The 23,048-nt window shown below is 50.6% G+C and overlaps 1 protein-coding gene across 2 annotated transcripts in view; it reads left to right on the top strand.

The window, feature by feature from the left end:
• Window positions 1-21,762: 21,762 nt before the first annotated feature.
• ADISSP (adipose secreted signaling protein) overlaps window positions 21,763-23,048 on the top strand; it is a 94,806-nt gene continuing 93,520 nt past the window's right edge. Inside the window, exon 1 of one of the 2 annotated variants that reach the window (XM_083158317.1) lies at window positions 21,763-21,905. The gene's annotated coding sequence lies outside the window, so the exon portion shown is untranslated. The remainder of the gene's footprint in view (window positions 21,906-23,048) is intronic. The other variant, XM_083158367.1, reaches the window with a different exon arrangement.

Genomic DNA, 23,048 nt, shown 5'->3' with positions numbered 1-23,048 from the left:
TCAAAGTGATTGATCCTCCTTCCTTGCATAGCAGACCCACTGATAAGAGATGTGAAGGAAGGGGACAAACTCTAACCTCTTCTCCTGGACCATGGTTTATGAGGGGCTCAGATCTTATCTTACATCCTAACTCTGGAGGAGTCCACAGATGTCACACTGAGGGGATACAGGCCTCAAACTCAAACCAGGGTCACCTACAGTTTACATACAAGACATGTCCTGATTCCAATACTCACAGGAGACATAACTATTACACCAATATCAGACATACATTGACCGGACAGATAATCATAACAGGAGGCATACGTTAATTTGATCGATCACCTGATCTGATCGTTACACCTCCCCCTTTTAAAATGGCGCACAGAGGTGGTGACCCACGTCACCATCTCCTCAGTGCGCTATTCACTTCCTCGCCGTGAGAGTCCATCCGCATTACCGTGGTGGGCACCCTTTTTGTGCTGGATGGTAAAAGTGTACTGCTGCAGTATGAAACTCCATCTTAGCAGTTTACCATTATCTCCGGCAACTCTATTCAGAAATACCAATGGGTTGTGATCTGTAATTATTAAAAAGTCACGTCCGTACAGATATGGCTGGAGTTTTTGGAGAGCCCACACAATCGCCAAACACTCCTTCTCCACGGTGGCATAGGCTACTTCTCTGGGAAGCAATTTCTTACTTAAGAACAGGATGGGATGCTCCTCTCCTTTCTCATTGACTTGGCTGAGCACAGCACCTAGCCCATAATTGGAAGCATCAGTCTGCACTACAAACTTCTTTTGGAAATCTGGGGCCTGCAGCACAGGTGACTTAGCTAATGCGGACTTCAGCGCCAAAAATGCCCCCTCACATTCCTTTGTCCAATTGACCACCTGGGGCAACTTCTTTTTGGTTAAGTCTGTCAGTGGTTTTGCTAGAGTGCTGTAGTGGGGTACAAATTTTCGGTAATACCCAGCAGTACCTAGGAAGGACATGACCTGTTTTTTGGTTGTGGGAGTGGGCCACTCCGTTATAGCCTCTACTTTGCTTAACTCTGGGCGAAGGGTACCACCTCCAACACAGTGCCCCAGGTAGTGTACCTCACCCAGCCCAAGCTGGCATTTCTCTGGTTTAATCGTCAACCCGGCCCCCGTGATTTTACTTAACACACTGTTCAGATGGATCAGGTGCTCTTCCCAGGTCTGACTGAACACCGCAATGTCATCCAGGTAGGCGACGGCATGTGTCTCCTGGCCTTCCAGCAGGTCATTAACCAGGCGCTGAAAGGACGCAGGTGCATTTTTCATTCCAAAGGGCATGACCAGAAACTCAAACAGGCCGAATGGTGTGATAAATGCAGACCGCTCACGGGCCTCCGGTGACAGTGGGATCTGCCAGTATCCTCTACTCAGATCCATGACAGTGATGTAACGTGCCTGGGCCAGCTGATCTAACAGTTCATCTATCCTGGGCATGGGATAGGCATCGAACACAGTGGCATCATTTAACCTTCTATAGTCTACACAGAAGCGGGTGCCCCCACACTTCTTTGGGACCAGTACAACTGGGGCAGCCCAAGCACTGTGAGACCGTTGAATCACCCCCAGCTGCAGCATTTCATCAATTTCCCTCTTCATGGCTTCCAGCACCTCAGGAGAAGCCCGGTATGCTGGCTGCCTGAGGGGGGTCTGACTACCTGTGTTTACATGATGAGTTACCAAGTGTGTTTTTCCAGGCTTCCCTGTGAAATGGGACTTGTAGGGCTGCAGTGTGTCAGTGAGCTGTGCTCGCTGTGCCTCTGTCAGTTTATCACTGAAGTGGGCATCAGACAGGGATCGCCCCTCCTTAGCAGCAGCTGCTAAATCCATCAGGGGGTCAATTCCTTGCTCATTCTCAGGCAAACTACACACAGCAAACACACAAGCCCCCCTTTCGTGATAAGGTTTGAGCATGTTGACATGATACATCTTCTGCCTCTTACGTCCCTCCCCTTTTTCCACAATGTAATTAACATCTTTGATACGTTGTATTACAGTGTAGGGACCCTCCCAGGCAGCCTGCAGCTTGTTCTGTCTCATGGGAACCAGAGCCAATACCTTTTGCCCCACCTCAAAGATACGCTCTCTAGCCTGTCGGTCGTACCATTGTTTTTGCTTGGTCTGTGCAGCCTACAGGTTGCTCTGTGCCATTTCCATTAGGAACTGCATTTTCTCCCTGAATTGCACCACATAGTGCACCACGGATGTTTCCGGGGTGACCAACTTCCCCTCCCACTCCTGTCTAATCAAATCCAGGGGTCCACGTGCACGGCGCCCATACAGGAGTTCAAAGGGGGAGAAGCCCGTTGATTCTTGAGGCACCTCCCGGTATGCAAACAGGAGGTGCGGCAAGAACCTTTCCCAGTCCCTTCCCTGGGACTCCACAAAGACCCTCAACATCTGTTTTAGGGTACCATTGAAGCGTTCGCAGAGGCCGTTCGTTTGGGGGTGATAGGCAGAGGTGATTAGGTGATCCACCTGCATCCTCTTACAGAGACTCTGCATGAGCTTGGACATGAACTGAGTACCCTGGTCAGTTAGCATCTCCTTTGGGAACCCCACCCTGGAGAAAATGGATATGAGCGCATCCGCCACTTTGTCTGCGCGGATGGAGGAGAGTGCTACAGCTTCAGGGTACCTCGTGGCGTAGTCCACCACAGTGAGAATGTATTGTTTCCCTGAGCTGCTGGGGATAGCGAGGGGCCCCACAAGATCTACACCAACCCGCTCAAAGGGTTCTGCGATAAGTGGTAATGAAATGAGAGGTGCTCGGCCTTGGTCACCGGGCTTCCCAGCTAACTGGCAGGCATGGCAGGAGCGACAGTAATTAGGTACATCGTTCCCCATGTTAGGCCAGAAAAAATTGGGCCTCAAACGAGCTTGAGTTCTTTTCGGATTCATATGTCCGCCTAAGGGAATTTCATGAGCTATTTTCATTAACCCTTCCCTATAAGCCTGTGGAACCACCAGCTGCCTGTTAGGACCTTCATCTTCAGGGTCCTCTGAGGAAGGTGGCTCACGATATAACAGCCCATTTTCTACATAAACTCTGACTGAGCCATTCCCCGTTGGGACCTCCTTGGCTTGCTCTCTGAGAGCGGCCAAGCTGGGATCGGTCTGCTGTTCTGCTTTGAATGCCTCACTTCTGAGCAGCTGATCAGTGTGGGGAAACAAGGCAGGCAAGCCCCCCCCCCCCTCCTCTAGGACAGCATCTGAACTGGAGACTTCAACAGGAGGGGAGGGGGGTGGAGGGGTATCCACTTCCAGGGAGTCCCCTTCCACACAGGCAGGGGTTAAATCACAGCTGTTCTGGGCTGCAGCTCTCCTTGTCTGAACTGCTAACACAGAGATTGGCTCAGTATTCTGTACAACCCCTGATACTGGTGCTTTCGCAACATTATCTGGTAACGATACATCACATAATTCTACCTTAGTACAGGCATTGTGACCCACTTCCCCCCTGTACATTTGCAAAGGGTTAGGTTCTGCTAAACACAAATCTGCAACCTCACATACATTTACATTACGATTGTAAAGCTCAGCAGGGGTCGCCTGAGGGACAGAAGGGTTAGCTAGTAACACAGAGTCAGTACCAACATCACATTCATTGACATAGGCAGTGTGCATCTTTCCAAGATCAGTCCCCAAAAGCACACCGGCAGGTAGATTGTCCAGCACCCCAACATCACGGATGCCTCTTCCAACCCCCCAATCAAGGTATACCCTGGCCATAGGAACATCAGGGTGGACCCCACTCACCCCCCGTACAGCAATAGTCTTTCCTGGGATGATGTTCTCTGGGCCCACCAATGCTGAATCTATGAGAGTCAGATCTGCACCTGAGTCCAATAGCCCAAGCGCCACCCTTTGTCCTACCTGGACTGGTTGTAGATTGTCCCGGGGTCTCTCCTGGGGTCCTCCTACACACAGGATGGCAGGCATAGGTTTCACGGCTGGGCCCCCCACAGGAGAGTTCCTCTTGGGGCAACGGGAACGGAAGTGCCCCACTTCATCGCAAATAAAACACCTGCGGCTGGTTGCCAAAACAGGTTGTCCCCCCACCCCCCCAACAAATGCAGCGGCTGCTGGTTTAGTTGAAGAGAGCTGCTGGGGCGAGTCTCCGGGTCTCCGCTCTCTCCAGCTGACTTGCCCGGGCGTCCCCCAGGTCTTCTTTGCCACAGAAGCCCTGGTGCTGGTGTATTGGTCTGCCAGGGTGGCAGCCTTTTCTGCTGATTCGGGATTCCGGTCCAGGACCCACTCTTTAACCTCAGCTGGGCAGAGTGCGATGAACTGCTCTTGCAAAAATAGGTCCTTCAATTTATCATAGTCCTTTACTTGCAAGCCCTCAACCCACTGATGCAATAGGGTTGACAGTTGTGCTAACAGGCCCCCATAGGTATCAGAGGGGCTGCGCTTTAAGTCTCTGAACTTCTGTCGGTATGCCTCAGGGGTGATGTTGAAACGCTGTAGCAAGGCTTTCTTTATGGCAGTATAATCTCCATCCAGCTCCTGGGGAAGGTCAGCAAATGCATCCAAAGCCTTTCCCCTCAGCCCAGGGGTTAAATAACTTGCCCATTCACTGGGGTCCAGTGCAAACTGCCGGCAAGTCTTTTCGAAACTCCTGAAGAAAGTATCCAGGTCACCATCTTTCTCCAGCACGGGAAATTGGTCATGCCGGGGCTTTTTCCTACCCGGGTTACCAACAGCGCTCTGGCCGCTGAGCCTCACCAGTTCCAACTGGTACTCACGCTCCGCCTGACGCTCTGCAGCCTCTCGCTCGGCTCTGCGCTGCTCAGCCTCTAGCTCGGCTCTGCGCTGCTCAGCCTCTAGCTGCATAAGCTGCACGGCCATTGTGGGGTCCAGTTCCTTCATTTGCCTGACAGCAGTTTGATGGTAACTCTGCAGTGTAGACTCACTGTTGCCAGCAGATGCATCTGACCCTGGCAGGGCATCACTTGGGTTGTCTTGTGCCAACTGAGCCCTTGGAGTAGGAGTGTCCCTGGACTGGCTTCCTCAGGCAGCTAGAACCCGATCGGCTTCCATGAGTGCCTTTATCATCAGTTCTTTACTCAGGCCAGACCAAGGGATGTCCCTCCGTACACATATAGTCGCCAGATCATCACGTCTCATCATCCGGTAATCAGACATCCTGAGTCTCACACTTGTCAAATAAAATGATAGTAAAGAAAACAAGAGAAGGGAGGGGAACAGAAATTGCACTCACTGTGTGACTTTTAAAACTATAGTAAAGCTCTGAGTTCTGATTCTGGTGATGTGGGTATTTCTCACAAAATTCTACCCACACTCACTTAAGTTCTTAAAGAGAAAAATGAATTCTCCACCCCACCGCTTGCCACCAAATGTCACAGACCCACCGGTCGCCTGCTCCGATACGTCAATCTGAGCAGCGCCGGCCGTGACTGGGGTTCACTCAGGACACTCGGGTCCTTTCCTTGAGGTACACTGCCACCAGCCAAAACCTGATTTTAGCGCCTGAAACTGCGCAAGGGGCGGCTTGGCTCGCCCCTGACCACACAATACAAGATAACAATGGTAACGTTTTTCAGCCGTTCTCTTCCGAGGCTAATGAGTCTTAGGAACACAGAACCAGAACTGGGAATATGTATTATTTATTCCTAGAAATACTACAGAGCTTTAGAAAATAGTTACAAGATTTTACAATGATTTTAAAAGTACACACAAGTTTTAAATGCAAATTTCAGAAATAAAATAAAAGGAAAAAAAGACAGAACCGTATCCTACAATCCTGAAGTGGGGGGGTCCTCCACAAGAAATCTCTCGTCGCCTACAGCCTGCTTGCTCGACCCCCAGGTAGTGACACTGACTATAGGGAGAAAGGTCTTAGTTATACCTTGCAGACTCCCTCATCCCTCCCACCCTTGGGATTCCACTCTTTCCATGCTGAAGGAGTGTGGAAGGTCCCTGGCAATGTATTTTTTACAGTCTGCTGTTTTCAAAGTGATTGATCCTCCTTCCTTGCATAGCAGACCCACTGATAAGAGATGTGAAGGAAGGGGACAAACTCTAACCTCTTCTCCTGGACCATGGTTTATGAGGGGCTCAGATCTTATCTTACATCCTAACTCTGGAGGAGTCCACAGATGTCACACTGAGGGGATACAGGCCTCAAACTCAAACCAGGGTCACCTACAGTTTACATACAAGACATGTCCTGATTCCAATACTCACAGGAGACATAACTATTACACCAATATCAGACATACATTGACCGGACAGATAATCATAACAGGAGGCATACGTTAATTTGATCGGTCACCTGATCTGATCGTTACAGCTTGCATTACTTGCAGAATGTCAGCTCCCAACAAGTTTACTGGACATGTAGATGAGGTAAGAAATTCAATAGGTATAGGCGTGCATTCATCATTGATAAGTAAAGGAGTTGGCTTACTCTTCCTAAGTGGAAGTGGCTGTCCACCCAACCCTGTACCTTGTATAATGTCTCTGGACAGTAGTTCACTTGGAACTTCTTCTTCTCTCAGTACAGTGAGACTAGCACCTGTGTCAATTAGGCATTCAAGTTTGTGTCCTGTGGGAAGAGTGAGAGACCGTACCTTTGGGAGAGTTTATCTTTTCTTCAAGGTGGAATGCTGCTACGCCTTTTGGGTTCTGAAATTGTCATGCCTGTTTTGTATAAGGTAAGCCATCTGTCTTGTTCTTACCTTGTAGCCATCTTTGATACTTGTGACAATTTTGTTTAATATGCCCCATGGATCGGCACCAGTAGCATCTCCCTGTCATGTCATTTCCCTCAGAATCACGTTGTACCTGTCTTACCATTGGTGGTTTGGTACCTGTCATCTTTGGACCTTTAGTAGGGTCTTTTTGGTTCCAAGGTTGAACGACATTAACCTGAACAATTGGTGTCTTATTGCGCTTCTTCTCTTTTTTCTCTCTCTCCGTATCTTCCAGGCCTTCCAGAATCTGTAAGATTGCACTTATGTCCATAAAGTTAACTTCGGGTCTTATAATAAACAATTGTGCTCTCAATTCAGGACGAAGTCCATACAAAAACTTAGATTTAAACAGTTTTTCATTAACTGGATTGTCAAGTGGGTAACCTTCATTCTCTTGCTTAGTTACAACCTTGTCATGGTATTCCATTACTGTCATTTGCTTTTGTTGTAAATCTGGTTGTGCTGGTGCCTGAGCTGCCAATCTATGACATATGTGAGTCACTCGGTCCCCTAACTGTACCCCACTTTCTGTTGTGTACTTACTTTGTGGTATATCCACTAAGGCTGGTAACCTGGGGTTATATTCCATTCCCCAGTACCAGCGGTTGCTCTCACAACCTGTTCTAAATCTACCCAACATGGTCTGTGTATGATAATAGCCTGTCTGATTTTTTTCATCATATTCTAATGAGTTCTTTCTTATATCAGGTACATCATTTACAACTTTCATTTGGTCAGATGCAAACCACGGGACATAATTCTGTCTCTCAACTAATTGCTGTACCTGTTGGCCCGCATCATTTGCAACCATTTGCGGGTGGTAGGTTACTCTAACTGGGTACATGGAATTATCTGATTGTGATGCTGACACACTACTGCGTGGAAGACTATACATTTTGACTGGGTACTGTCCAGGCCTGTCACTAGGAACTGGATTTCCATAGAATTCTGTTTGTTTGCGTGTCCTAGCCTCAGATAACCCTTCTCTGGGTGGACTTTGATTGTAATCTTTTAACCTTATTACAGATCTTACTTCTGGGTCACATGGTAAAACCTCTGATCCCACCCAATTCCCACAATTAGGACATTTTGTGTCTCCCTCTGGTATACAAAACACACATATTGGACACTTCCTTTGTGGATAATAATTTCCAATTTTAAGGGCTTGCAAATCTGAAGTTGGGTACAATTCCTCAGTCCCCATGCCTGACCTGGCTATACCAGCTGTATTTCTACCTGCTGTTGTAATTGTGGTTGTGGTGCCCCCTGCTGTGAGCCCGTCTGGTTCTTCTATGTTCTGTCCCCCAACTGCCTGGGGTTGCTCAATTACCTGTGGTGGTTGGTGTACAAATGGTGCATTATCTACCTGTGGTGGTTGGTGTACAAATGGTGCATTATCCACCTGTGGTGGTGCATTAGGTCCTGGTAAGTGATATGGTGGTGGACTTTCAAATGGCACCTCTTTTTCCCGTTTTTTTGCATCATCTAATTCCTGTGATACTGTAAGCCATATATTAACTGTATCTATATAACCTTTTTTCTGTAGCCAATGAGCGTTCGTCACTTGGAATCGTTTCCACACGACAGGATCTAAAGTTCCATCCTTAGGCAAATTAGCCCTTCTTAAAATCGAGCCAATCGATTTGATCGATTTCTTACCTTCCCTTTCTGCCACAACCTCTAGGGGGGAGCGCTCCATTAACTTTACACTGTTCACTCCCATTGGATTAATTACTTCGTGTGGGTGTGGCCTTTATCCACGTGCGTAAAGCAGTGTGTAACGTTGTGCAGAAAGGTAAAACTGTGCCCTATTGGATGAAGGTTTAATATAGATGCGGCTTTCAGTTCCCTGTTTTCAATCTAAGCAAAAGAAATCATAACCACTTATCAGGACAATACAATGATACCACTTTCATAACCTAGGCAGGCACCCTGTTCTGAGCACTTTCTCCACCGCTGAAGTGTGGGTTTGTTTGATCACCTAACAAAGTGCACAGAATGTTATCTTATGAGTATCAACCCAGAATAACTGTTTGGGCAAATTATTTGAAATATCCACTTCTCTATTGGTAATAATTCAAGGCAGCTTGGGTAATGCTTTCCAATTCAATGTTGAAGAACCTCTGGTTTCAAAATAAACGACACCCCACTCTTAAAATCAAATCTGAGCCATCAAGATCAATTCTTTCGCTTATTGTTCTAAAATGTGCTTGTTGTATTACTGTAATCAATTTTGGCTCTATATATACACTCTAGACATGTTCTACTGGAAGAGACATAAATACATAAACACAAAACACTATATCATAAGGGCTTTTTCAAGAATCATTTGCCTGGCAATCTCCAAAGAGACAGATTAGCCTTTGGCTACTCCAGTTTTATCTTGATTTATATACACCTTACACTTATTGATGTTTAAATGACAAATGGACAGGTAATCAGGCAAAACAGTACATGTACATAAACACACTTAAGGCCCCCATACATTAGGCCGACTTGTCCTAGGGACAAGTCGGACCCAATTTACCTGCGAGCCGCCCGGCAGCTCCCCGGGAGGCTCACATACAATTTGGCACTTGATGTGCCATTTTTTACATGGGATAAATCGCATGCGATTTATCCCATGTTAAAAAAAACCCGGGGAGCTGCAGGGCGGTGAGGAGTAGTGGGGGCAGGCAGCGGCAGTGGTGGGGGCGGGCAGCGGCGGCTGCGGTGGTGGGGGCGGCCAGCGGTGGTGGGGGCGGGCGGCGGGTGCGGTGAGCGCTGACTGACCTGGCCGGGCAGTGTACTTACTTACATAGCAGCAGCGGGGACGGGCAGCGCAGTGGCGGCTATTATATTTTGAAAATACTTGTCAAATGACCGGCCGCTCTCTGATTTGCCGGAGAGCTCTCAGCCAATCAGAGAGCGGCCGGTCATTTGACAAGTATTTTCAAAATATAATAGCCGCCACTGCGCTGCCCGTCCCCGCTGCTGCTATGTGTAAGTACACTGCCCGGCCAGGTCAGCAGCGCTCACCGCACCCGCCGCCCGCCCCCACCACCGCTGGCCGCACGCACCACCACCCGGTCAGTCAGCCGGTTCTCAGGGACCCGCTGCCCGCCCGGTGTCTGCATGCATATGCCTGTCAGGTGGCAGGCATATGCATACAGGGAGGTCGGACGTGATCGTATGTACAGACCGTCCGACCTCCCTGATCCGGTCCGATGCGCACGGGACCGCGCATCGGATCGGATCAGATATCACACACATACGAAATCGGATGAAATCGGACCAAAATCGCATAGTGTATGGGGGCCTTTAGTTTCATAAGGGCTGTACCCTAATTGGTTCACAGTGACTTCCAGTGTCAGTCTTTGATAAAGGAAGGTGCAGCCTATTACAGCATTCATCAAAGAAAAGTCTTAGCGGTCTTGTGAAGACTTTTACACCTTATGACTTATATTGTGTTTACCAAACAAACAAACAAACAAATACGCTTTAGATCCTTCAATTGGGCGTTAACCAGAAGTAATACCCAATATATATTGATCAACTGTCAAACCTCGTGAAGATGGTTATCAATCATACAACATGAAACATACAAATACTGACACACAGTAAACACAAAGTTACAATGACAATACAAACACAGTACAAAACAGTACAAAAAATTTTACAGCTATACTTAAGGCTGTGTGATTTCTGAAATAGATTTCGGGTACTATATAATGAAGCGTACAAGTAAGAACGCAAATGTATTTTTATTTTTTGCTCTGCTAAGGATATGACACAAAGAGATCTGACTGAGTAAAATAGTTTTTAAAATCAAAAACAGATTTCACTCACCCGGGATAAATGTCATAAATCTTTGTCCCCTTCACCAGAGAGCAGTACAATTCAGACGTCTCTTTCTTTAAATCTTCATCCGAGACGAGCTCCCCATTGAAAAAGTAATTTGAGCCTCAGCCGTTTTCAGAAATCACAGGACCACAAAGATAGACTGACGTCAGGGAAGCTTGGAAAGTTCTTTGTTTAATGTGCTCAGTATCTCATATTTATACTTTAACATACTGTTGCTTTCCTCCCAGCAAGGGGGAGATGTTAAAGAAAACATACATATTCATATTCAACACACCCCAAAGGTGGGGTTACAATTAAAACTTTGGTTCAGCGTGAAAGAACGTGGTATCTCTGACGATAACATAGGCGATTACTTCTAATGATGGGAGTATTTCTAAGTCACTTCACAAAGGCATATGGATTTCATCAAAACTCTTCTCATTAAGGGCCTTATTTTGGTTCATTCTTTCTGACAAAATCCTTCTTAGATGGACAAAACCATGTGCACTGCAGGGGGGGCAGATGTAACATGTGCAGAGAGAATTAGATTTGGGTGAGTAATTTTGTTTCTGTGCAGGGAAAATACTGACTGCTTTATTTTTACACTGCAATATAGATCTCACTTTGAAGTAAAACCCCACCCAAATCTAATTCTCTCTGCACATGTTACATCTGCCCCACCTGCAGTGCACATGGTTTTGCCCATCTAAGAAGGATTTTGTCAGAAAGAATGAACCAAAATAAGGCCCTAAATGGGATTGCATGTTTTTCTCTTTCTTATCTATGTTTAGGAATGTGGTCCTCTCCTACATCCCACAGCTGGTTCATATCCATTTTAATTGGGATTCTAGTAAAACTAAGGACAAGCTGACTATACATAAAGATTAACTATTTCAGCTTCTTGAAGATGAACACACATTTGCTATAATTCTAATAACACATAATACATCTTACTAAAAGGAATATTCAGCTTATATAGACAATATAGTGTTTAGTAAGATTCACTCTATCAATACCACAGTACCAATGGTATATAAACCCTTGTAATCACTCAGGCAGGTTGGCCCTGAGGAAGCTGAAATCTGCGAAGCGCGTGCCGGCTAGCGGTGCACGGGCAGATGTTTGTAGTTGCTTATTATTTTTCATATTGATGTATTATCTGTTGAACTAGTGCTTTACCGCTATAGCCCTTCTAAGGGCGTTCACTGCAGCCAGCTAGGTCCTTTTGGAGGCGACTCCACTGGACTAGCACAGTGAAATTACTCAGGTGGCACCTATCTAGCACACGGACTCCCCTACTAGGCAGGCATTGCAGCCGATGGGAGATCACGTTTCTATCTGATAGAATGTGTCCACAATGGGCGAACAGTACTAGGGACAGTGGCTTAGAAAGGGATTCTCCTGAGGGAGTCAGAGTGACTGTGGCCGGAGAGCCCGGCACACGGGGTTAATGGCGGCTACAGCACTGAAGGGGTTAACTCTCCGTGCTTTGCCGTTATTCAGAACAAGAACTGTATGAGTAGCACTGAGCTGGGACAGGACCCCTTCTGCAGTGCTGATGTAAGTTGTGGCCTGCTGCTGGGCACCAGGCACAGATTATATGTACTTATGAAATATATGTTTGGCACTGAGCTAGGACTGCATCATATATTGTGTATATTGTATTGAATATTGAGGAATGCATTCTGGACTTACAGTGCACTTTGTACATTTCTGGGGGAAGGAATTTAGCAAATCTTGGTGATAAGGAAATGAGATGCTAATCTGCCCCTCTTGTCAGAAGGTCTGTGAGCGTCCAAAACACAGCAGGGAGTAGGCTCTGTGTCTGTGATGGGTCACTGAACCCAGGCCATCCTGTGTGAGGTGTTGGTAATGCAGACATTTGTGTTTCTTTATGTAAACATGTCCAGGAGATAAAGATCTCCCCTGTTCCTGGAAGTTATATATCCTAAGGAAATTGGACTCATCCTTTGTAGTATGTAATCTTGGTTCGTTATGCACTGGAAGTAACATGTCAGATTGAGATGCAAATTGTAAATGTATGGGGGAGGATCTGACAATGTCAGTGTGTTTTCTGTCCTTATAAGCAGGGCCTGTGAGCCCAAGTTGTTGTACTCTGTTCTACCTGTCCTGCTGTAAACATTCTGCTGTATGCTGCACTCTCCTATTCTAGGAGAGAGTTCTTTTAAGAACTTTGAGCAAATAAACATCTTCTTGCCTCAAGACGTCTCTGCCATCTTGCGACTAACAGAATTACCGCAATAATTCCGTTCTCCGGCTGTTCTGGGTAAAGGTATCCAGCGTCCTCCAAGCTCCGCTCTGCCAGCTACCGAAGCAGAGGTCTGGTCCGTGAACCAGAGGGGAAGCCACTGACGCCAGCCAGGAGTGTGTCAGCAGCGCGTCGACGCATACACTCCCGCAGGTAGTACTCAGGTGCCAGCGGTTGGTCCTGAGGAGGTAACCGTGGTTCCAGGCGCCACGTATAAAGAGTCTGGTGGTGGCAGCGATACCCCGCCCACTGCGTAGTGGGCGGAGTCAGTAACAGGCGGTTGCTGACGGTAACAGGGAATCCCCAATTGGCACGGTCCCGTGAGACCTGGTACCGCTATCTGTGGACCCGAAGGGCGTAGCCAGAGCTAAGGGCAGGCGTCCGGTCACAGAAATTGGTGGCAGCAGTGGGATATCCCAGGCGGCTTTCCGGTTACCCGATTGGAGAAGCCGAGTTACTCAGGGAGGAGTAACTGCAGCCAGGAGAACGCACAAGATGGCGGACTTCAGCGGAATGTCGAAGGATGACCTCGAGATCATGTGTCGGGAGAAGGGTGTGGATATCCCTTCCAAAGCAACTGTAAACGAAATGAGGGCGGCGCTCAAGCGCTTGGAGGAGTCGAGTCGGGAGGAGGTGCAGCACGCTGATGTTGACCGTGTCCAGGAGGACAGCCACACAGAGGACCTTCATCTGGACCCGGTGAGACTCACAAGCCCCGCCCCCTCTAGCAGCAGCCATGTTTCCCAACATTCCCTAGCAGGGCCAGGATCCCCGCGTCCCAGGGTGGACGGCGCGGATAGCCTAGCGGATCGGCTAGCGGAATTAGGGGAGAGGGCAACGGAACAAGAACGCATGCTCATCATTCGGATGTGGCATGCGGAGCGGGCACCACAGGCTGTGGTACCCCGGGCGCCGTTGTCAGCTGCTACCCCCCGAGCGAGACGGATTCAGTTTGCCAAGTTTGCCGACAGCGATGGGGACATTGATGGACATTTGCAAGTTTTTGAGAGGACTTGTAAACTACATGATTTGCCCAAACAGGAGTGGGTAAGACACCTTGTGCCCACCCTGCATGGAGAGGCCTTGGAGGCCTATCGAGGAGTGGCCAATGAGGACTGTGGGGACTATGATGTTGTCGCCAAGGCTCTCCTCCAACGGTTTTTTGTAACTGAGTCCTACAGGAAAAAGTTTCGGGACTTGCCAAAGAATCCGGGCAGCACCCACGAGCAGTTTGCCACCCAGCTGCGGCAGTACTTGGTGAAGTGGGTGAAGGAATCGGAGGCCACAACCTGGGACACCCTGATTGATTTGATCTGCAGGGAGCAGTTCTACCGCAGGTGTGCCCAGGAAGTGAAGGAGTGGGTGCTAGATCGGGAGCCACCCAGTGTAAAGATGGCTGCCCAGCTAGCGGACAAGTATGTGGCAATTCGGTCACAGGGGCTGAAACGTCCAAGTAGCAGCCCACTACAAAGGACTTTACCACCAGGGGGACACCCCTCTTCAGCTCATCGCCCCCCAAAGCAAGCATCTTCCAACCCGGGTGCTCTTGGCCAGCAATCGCCCCGCAGCGTCCCTGCGAGTAATCAGGGATCATCGGAGCCACACCTGGTCAAGAAGTGCTACAGCTGTGGGAAAATCGGACATCTGAGGATGAACTGTCCCACACTGCCGGCACCCCAGATTCGCGCTACCAATCCGAATGCTGGATCCCGGCTTGCTTGCTTGACCCGTGGAGATGAGCCCACAGAGACTGTACCCCCTCCAGTCAGTCCGATGGAGTGTGGTGAGAAGCAGGCAGACTCTGCTGATAGAGTCACCTGCATGGCCATGCGGCCTCTATGGAATATGTGGCGGCACCTGCAGTCGGTCCAAGTGGGGCACCTGCAGGGGGAAGACCTGAGAGACTCTGGGGCCTCAATCACTGTGGTGAGCCCCAGACTGATTGATCCTGCTGCAATCTTGCAGGGTCGCACTGCCAAAGTTACAATGGCAGATGGAGCGGAGCGAGAGGTACCCATGGCCAGAGTCTACCTGGATTGGGGGGCTGGACCAGAGTTGCGAGATGTTGCCGTCATGGATGGCCTCCCAACAGATGTAGTCCTGGGGAATGATCTTGGGGGTGGAATCGTTACTACATTTGCTAACGCCATCGCCTGGAGTCAAGCTGCCAGACTACCGTCCTTACCATCGACACCAGCACAGCCCAGCCCAGAGGAAAAGACCACAGCGGCCAGACAACTGCCTGCACAGCCAACCACAGCATCAACAAGCCCAGAGGAAAAGACTACAGCGGCTAGATCAGCGCATCTCCCCAGCATGCCTTTTGCCTCTGGTGTGCCTACGTCCCCTAGCAACGCAGAGGATGTGTGTGCCAGCTTGTTGTGTCCTGTAAGGGTGCCCAGCGATGCTCCTGTTCCTAGTGGTTTGCCAACTCCAGCGGTGAGTATGAGTGTCCACACTGACCTCTACATGACTGACCCAAACCAGAATGACCCTAGACATCCCAACCTAGCTACCCCTGTAGAGTGTCCCCCTTTAGGAGAAAGTGAGGGGCACTGGCAGGGGGTTCAGGAGGCTCCGTTCTCTGACCCATCCCTGACAGGCATACGGTGCCAAGCTCGCAGCGGCCTTGATGGGGTGGGGGTGGGGAGTGTGCCCGGGCAGGAAGGGTTCAGGCCCAGGGTAGTCAGGAAGGTAGAAGGGGATACACCAGAGAGGGTGGGTTCCCCAAGACGTAGGTCCTTTGAGGAGGACAAAAGGGCAGGTCTGACGGTTGTTGCAGACGGGTGCCCGGGAGAAGTGACAGGGGTGCAGTGCCTGGAGGATAGTGTGGGAGGAGACAGGGGTAGGCCCAGACCAGTGAAGGTAGAGACGACCAGAGGCTGTCCCCGGCCCACAACCCCCAGACAGGTACTGACCTTAGAAACTGTAAGGCCCTACAAACCAGTTGTCCCTGACTCTAGTTTGGTAGTGACATCCCTTACAGTAGTGACTAGGAAGGGTCTTCCCAAGACAGTGGACTGTACACCTGCTTGTGAGTTGGCATTCCAGTCGCTGAAGGAGGCTCCGGTACCAGCTCCAGTGCTGATGACGCATATTTATTACCAGGACATTGTGGTACGGACTATTGCGTCACTGCACGGACTGGCAGCAGTACTGAGTCAGGAGGAGCCATGTGGGCAGGAGCACCCTGTGGCTTCTGTGAGCAGAATACTGCTATGGTGGGAGGTGGGGTATGCCACAATTTGGACACACTGGGTGGCAATTGTGTATGCAGCAGACCAGCTTTGGCACAGATGGTGCCACTGGCACCCCACTGGGGTGAAGGAAAACCCACCTGATGAAGGTTTGCCCCCTTCATTGGGGGAAACAGACGGACTGTTGTTGTGGGGCCTTGGACTTGGACACTGTGGTGACTGTGTGGACTTTCAGCACCAACCTTATATGGCCCACTGCAGTCTGGAGGAACTGTCTAGGCTGGGGGCTAACACCCCCAGGCACTCCCAGTAACCCCCAAATGGGCTGCGGGACCAGGAGCCAAGTCGTTGGGACATGGCCCTCTGGTTTCCCGCTTGAAGGGGGGGGAAGAAGTGTGGCCGGAGAGCCCGGCACACGGGGTTAATGGCGGCTACAGCACTGAAGGGGTTAACTCTCCGTGCTTTGCCGTTATTCAGAACAAGGGCACTTGACATGTTTTAAACTGTATGAGTAGCACTGAGCTGGGACAGGACCCCTTCTGCAGTGCTGATGTAAGTTGTGGCCTGCTGCTGGGCACCAGGCACAGATTATATGTACTTATGAAATATATGTTTGGCACTGAGCTAGGACTGCATCATATATTGTGTATATTGTATTGAATATTGAGGAATGCATTCTGGACTTACAGTGCACTTTGTACATTTCTGGGGGAAGGAATTTAGCAAATCTTGGTGATAAGGAAATGAGATGCTAATCTGCCCCTCTTGTCAGAAGGTCTGTGAGCGTCCAAAACACAGCAGGGAGTAGGCTCTGTGTCTGTGATGGGTCACTGAACCCAGGCCATCCTGTGTGAGGTGTTGGTAATGCAGACATTTGTGTTTCTTTATGTAAACATGTCCAGGAGATAAATATCTCCCCTGTTCCTGGAAGTTATATATCCTAAGGAAATTGGACTCATCCTTTGTAGTATGTAATCTTGGTTCGTTATGCACTGGAAGTAACATGTCAGATTGAGATGCAAATTGTAAATGTATGGGGGAGGATCTGACAATGTCAGTGTGTTTTCTGTCCTTATAAGCAGGGCCTGTGAGCCCAAGTTGTTGTACTCTGTTCTACCTGTCCTGCTGTAAACATTCTGCTGTATGCTGCACTCTCCTATTCTAGGAGAGAGTTCTTTTAAGAACTTTGAGCAAATAAACATCTTCTTGCCTCAAGACGTCTCTGCCATCTTGCGACTAACAGAATTACCGCAATAATTCCGTTCTCCGGCTGTTCTGGGTAAAGGTATCCAGCGTCCTCCAAGCTCCGCTCTGCCAGCTACCGAAGCAGAGGTCTGGTCCGTGAACCAGAGGGGAAGCCACTGACGCCAGCCAGGAGTGTGTCAGCAGCGCGTCGACGCATACACTCCCGCAGGTAGTACTCAGGTGCCAGCGGTTGGTCCTGAGGAGGTAACCGTGGTTCCAGGCGCCACGTATAAAGAGTCTGGTGGTGGCAGCGATACCCCGCCCACTGCGTAGTGGGCGGAGTCAGTAACAGGCGGTTGCTGACGGTAACAGGGAATCCCCAATTGGCACGGTCCCGTGAGACCTGGTACCGCTATCTGTGGACCCGAAGGGCGTAGCCAGAGCTAAGGGCAGGCGTCCGGTCACAGTGACATTCACTCATACACTGTGTAAATCAAGTGTATGTCAATCCCCGCCATCCTGCCACTACGTTCCCACTGATGCTTTAATCCAGCTGGCACAAGTGATATTGTGGTAATCAGAGCATCTATTAAAGAGGTTTATTAACCCGCTCATATTACCAGTATCAATATTGGGTCTGTCAGTTAATTCTGTACGGACCAAGAGCACACCGTTCAAAGTGAAATCAGTACATACACTATACCAGTGGTCTCCAACCTTAATTGAGCGAGAGCTACTCGCGACAAAAAAAGACAAAAAAAAACTCCTGGAGAGCTACTAAAATTTGACCAATGCCTCTGATACTATGCCGCACACCGTAATGCCCATTACACACCACATGCCACACACCATAATGCCCAGTACATATCCACATACTGTAAGTAGCATGCAAGCTGTATTATTTCCCCCCCAGACTTCCATTATTAATGCTTCCTCCCACAACCTCAGCACCTGCTATGGCAGAAAACACTCATATTTTGTATCACTGTTACCTCCATCACCCCAATGGTCCAAGCCCCCACCCCTCTTATATTACCCTCCATGCTCCTGTAACTATCCACCCCATTTGCTCTAGGTACAGTGACCCCCCTGTGCATGCCAGGCAATAGGGCTGCTCCCGGGAAATGGTAACCACACCACTGTAGTGAGAGTGCTTTGTGTACCAGGGCTGTCTACTTGCTCCTCTCAACATGCATGTGTGGTGGCAGGAGTGGGTGAAAGGTTGCCAGGCAGCTGTGGTGGGCACTGTGCTTATGGCAGCAGGAACTATGTTTCCCAAGCAGCACTGTTGTATGTGGGTACAGATTGTTTTGTGAGGTCCAGGCAGCAGCCAGGAATAAGAGAAGGCAGCACAGATGGGGGGATGTTTGTCCTGAAGTGCAGTGTAGCCAGAGTTCAGGCACTGCACACTAGTGACCCACGTTGGGTTGCAGGATCCAATATCTGTGCTGTACTAATCCCACTGCTGATCCTAGTAGTGGGCGGACATGCTGCGGCTGTGACAGTGGGCACTGGCAGCCAGAATGTGGCTGAAGCCTGAGAAGTTTTTGCTAATGAGAACACGCTGCGGCTATGACAGGGGACAGCGCAGCCAAGTTCACTGGTGAGTGCGGCGGTGCCTGCCTGCCGTGCCCCGCGTGACTGTGCGCTAAGAGAATGTCCCTGCCCGAACTGCGCTGCCGCTCCCACAACTCACCAATGGGAGCAAGGAGGCCACTGGCTGCAGAAATACTGTGAGGCTGGCGGGAGGGCAGGGTGACCGTTTCAGAAGCTGGGACTCAGCAGCAGCCGGCAGGCAGGAAGTCCCTGTGGCATATGTGAAGCGAGTAGCAGGGTCCCTGCGGCGGATGGGAACTAGTAGTTCCCATCCGCCGCAGGGACCCCGCCGCTGATATCACATACACTGCAGGGACCCTCTGCGCACCAGTTGCTGATGAGTCCCAGCTTGTGAAATGGTGACTCTGCCCTCCCGCCCGTCTCAAGCCACAGACAAGCGGGAGCAGGTGCCAGACACATAGCCGGCCAGACGGGAGGTGTTTGCGGGCAACAGTGGTCGAGCCACCCGTTTTGCTCAGGCGAGCTACTGGTAGCTCGCGAGCGACGGGTTGGCGACCACTGCACTATACCCTACTACAAGCGTCTGCCTGCCACCTTGGTTTTAAAGTGTGTTACACCCCACCCTTGTTTGTTATTATATGTAATTTTATCTCGCAGTTCTTAAAAGAAAATAATAAAAGTTATATTTTATTTCTTATCTTGGTGCACCGATACAGGACATCTTTTTTTCCTTTTTCTCATTTCCTGTTAACTCCCATGTCCGAGGTAGCACACCCCCGTACGTCTAAATGAATTTCAGAATACTATAATTCAGGGGGTCCACTTTCTGTATTATTGTGTCTTGTGCGACCCACTACACCCCTCTTTATCCCTCAGAATCAGTCCCACTCAGTCAGGGCAGGAGCAAAGAGGGTTTGCTTCAAGGTAGGAGTGGAGCCTAGGTTCTGCTAGGGCAGGGGGGCAGCCACAGGCACAGGGCTGGAGCACTGCAAAATGGGGCAGGGGTGGGTGGAGGAGGACTCAGTTAGCACACTGGGACTGGGGTCTGGGACAGCCAGCCTGTTCTAGTATCAGTCTGCCCTGTGGAGAAGTAGGAGGGCCCTACTAGGGCATGGCCTCCTCAGCTCACAAGAACGGAGCCACAGTCAGTCACAGGCCCATACAGGGCTGGAGCAGTGCAAAGGGGTGGGGGAGCCTAGGGCTCAGGACACTGGGACAGCCTGGCAGCCAGCCTGGTGTGGTGTCCACAGCCAGCGGCAGCCAGGTTACCCTGTGGTGGAGAGCAGACAGCCTGAACATGGATTAGGAGGCATCGCTTTGTCATTTATTTCTTCTTTTCATTAATATATCACCTTTGAAAAATATGCTAGATGGACCCAGCACAGGAAACTAATCAGAAGTAGATAATGTCCTGTGATGGGTCCAGCTGCTTTTCACACAGGCATCATCCCGCGCATATGCGCCGCTACCTCCCCGCACTGTACCCCGTGAACGTTAACAATGCTATTACCAACAAGACCCAGGCGGCATAATGACGTCAGACAGTGCTGTGTGGCCCCATGTACCCTGCAGGTTGGCAGACTATCACCAAGCAGCATCTTCCACTGCGTGAGTACAGCGTGCACGCTCCCGAGAGGCCTCCGCCATACACAGCCGCCGCGCACTAGTGTAAACCGCTGGGTGGTGACGTGCACCGCCTGTCAGACTAGGGGAGTGACGAGCGGCTGCGGACTCTGCTGTGCCCTGTTCCCGGACATTGTATAGTCTGGGAATGCCACCCGTCCAGACTCCGGACACCCGGCCTAATTACTGGATTGTCCGGAGTAATCCCGGACGGGTGGTAACCCTAGTGCTTATACAATGAAAAATCGCATTGCATGAGACGCGATTTTCCTACGGTGAACTATGTATGTAAATTGGGTGCCTTGCAAATACACAAGTACCCACTCTCCATCTCTCTAGCAAGCTATCTATCTGTCTATGGGGGTTACCAACTTTTATCTTGCCTGCGGGCGACATGGATGAATTTACACCACTGAGGCACAACATTTGGGAGGAGTATGACACACAAATGTGTGCAAATTTCTACTACCAACTATAATCTCCCTGAAACTAGTTTTTAAAAGTTAGGCAAGCATACCTCCCAACTTCTGTGCTGATGAAATAGGGACACTCGCGCGGCAGCGTCCAAAAAGGGGGCGGTACATATGCAAATGAGGGTGCGGCTTATGCTAATTAGCCGCAACCTCATTTTTCATACGAGAATAGACGCTGTGCGCATGCGCACAGCGTCTATTCTATTAGATTGGGGGGGTCTCCCAACTACCACCCCCTGCAGCGGGACAATGCCTGACACGGGTGGGACAGCTGGCCAGGTCCCGAAAATTGGGACTGTCCCGCTGTAATCGTGACAGTTGGGAGGTATGGGCAAGTATGGTGTAGAGCAGTGGTTTTCAACCTCATTCCTCAAGGGCCCCCAATAGTGCACGTTTTCCGGGACCCCCTGCTGGTGCACAGCTGCACTCATTACTCACTGACACAATTTGAAATATTCACAGGTGGAGCTAATTATTTCACCTGTGATTCTGTGAGGAGACCTGGAAAACATGCACTGTTGGGGGGTCCTTGAGGACCCAGGTTGGGAACCACTGTGGCGTGGACCATATGTGTCCATCAATAAAGGGACCATATAAAGGCCTATCAACTGAGCAAACCCACCAAACACCACAGACCCACTCAGTATTGCCTTTCAGCGTTTATAATCCTAATGATTATAACATCCTGACAGAGTATGCACCCCCCAGCAGGCGTGGGAGCGGGTGAAAGGAAGCAGCCTACAAAATGGCGGCTCCCTCTGCCGGCGACACGTTTACCTTGAGAAGTTTCCGACATCCGCGCACCAACCAAAACATGGCGGCGGTGACCTCGCACGCGCAGGATGATGGGGGCCGGGCGCAGGCGACTGGCGGGGTCCAATAGCAGCTGCTGTATAGGCGCGGCCAATGAGAGGGCGCGGCCAGGGAGACAGTGCTGTGTACATAGTGAGATGCAACTGGCGTCTGGCTCAGTCCGTGAGAACAGGCGGACAGTGAGGAGGTAGTGGTCGGCCGCCCGGGGATGTGACTGTCTGTGGCAGGTACGGGACTGGGGCTTCTGTCCTCCATGTGTCAGGGGAGGGGTATGTCGGCTTCTGCCCTCCATGTGTCAGGGGAGGGGTATGTCGGCTTCTGCCCTCCATGTGTCAGGGGAGGGGTATGTCGGCTTCTGCCCTCCATGTGTCAGGGGAGGGGTATGTCGGCTTCTGCCCTCCATGTGTCAGGGGAGGGGTATGTCGGCTTCTGCCCTCCATGTGTCAGGGGAGGGGTATGTCGGCTTCTGCCCTCCATGTGTCAGGGGAGGGGTATGTCGGCTTCTGCCCTCCATGTGTCAGGGGAGGGGTATGTCGGCTTCTGCCCTCCATGTGGGAGGGGAGGGGTATGTCGGCTTCTGCCCTCCATGTGGGAGGGGTATGTCGGCTTCTGCCCTCCATGTGTCAGGGGAGGGGTATGTCGGCTTCTGCCCTCCATGTGTCAGGGGAGGGGTATGTCGGCTTCTGCCCTCCATGTGTCAGGGGAGGGGTATGTCGGCTTCTGCCCTCCATGTGTCAGGGGAGGGGTATGTCGGCTTCTGCCCTCCATGTGTCAGGGGAGGGGTATGTCGGCTTCTGCCCTCCATGTGTCAGGGGAGGGGTATGTCGGCTTCTGCCCTCCATGTGTCAGGGGAGGGGTATGTCGGCTTCTGCCCTCCGTGTGGGAGGGGAGGGGTATGTCGGCTTCTGCCCTCCGTGTGGGAGGGGAGGGGTATGTCGGCTTCTGCCCTCCGTGTGTCAGGGGAGGGGTATGTCGGCTTCTGCCCTCCGTGTGTCAGGGGAGGGGTATGTCGGCTTCTGCCCTCCGTGTGTCAGGGGAGGGGTATGTCGGCTTCTGCCCTCCGTGTGTCAGGGGAGGGGTATGTCGGCTTCTGCCCTCCGTGTGTCAGGGGAGGGGTATGTCGGCTTCTGCCCTCCGTGTGTCAGGGGAGGGGTATGTCGGCTTCTGCCCTCCGTGTGTCAGGGGAGGGGTATGTCGGCTTCTGCCCTCCGTGTGTCAGGGGAGGGGTGGGGTATGTCGGCTTCTGCCCTCCGTGTGTCAGGGGAGGGGAGGGGTATGTCGGCTTCTGCCCTCCGTGTGTCAGGGGAGGGGAGGGGTATGTCGGCTTCTGCCCTCCGTGTGTCAGGGGAGGGGAGGGGTATGTCGGCTTC

This window comes from Crinia signifera, chromosome 1, assembly GCF_055691185.1.
Source record: "Crinia signifera chromosome 1, ASM5569118v1, whole genome shotgun sequence".
NCBI lineage: Eukaryota > Metazoa > Chordata > Amphibia > Anura > Myobatrachidae > Crinia > Crinia signifera.
This window is presented reverse-complemented; position numbering and strand designations above follow the sequence as displayed.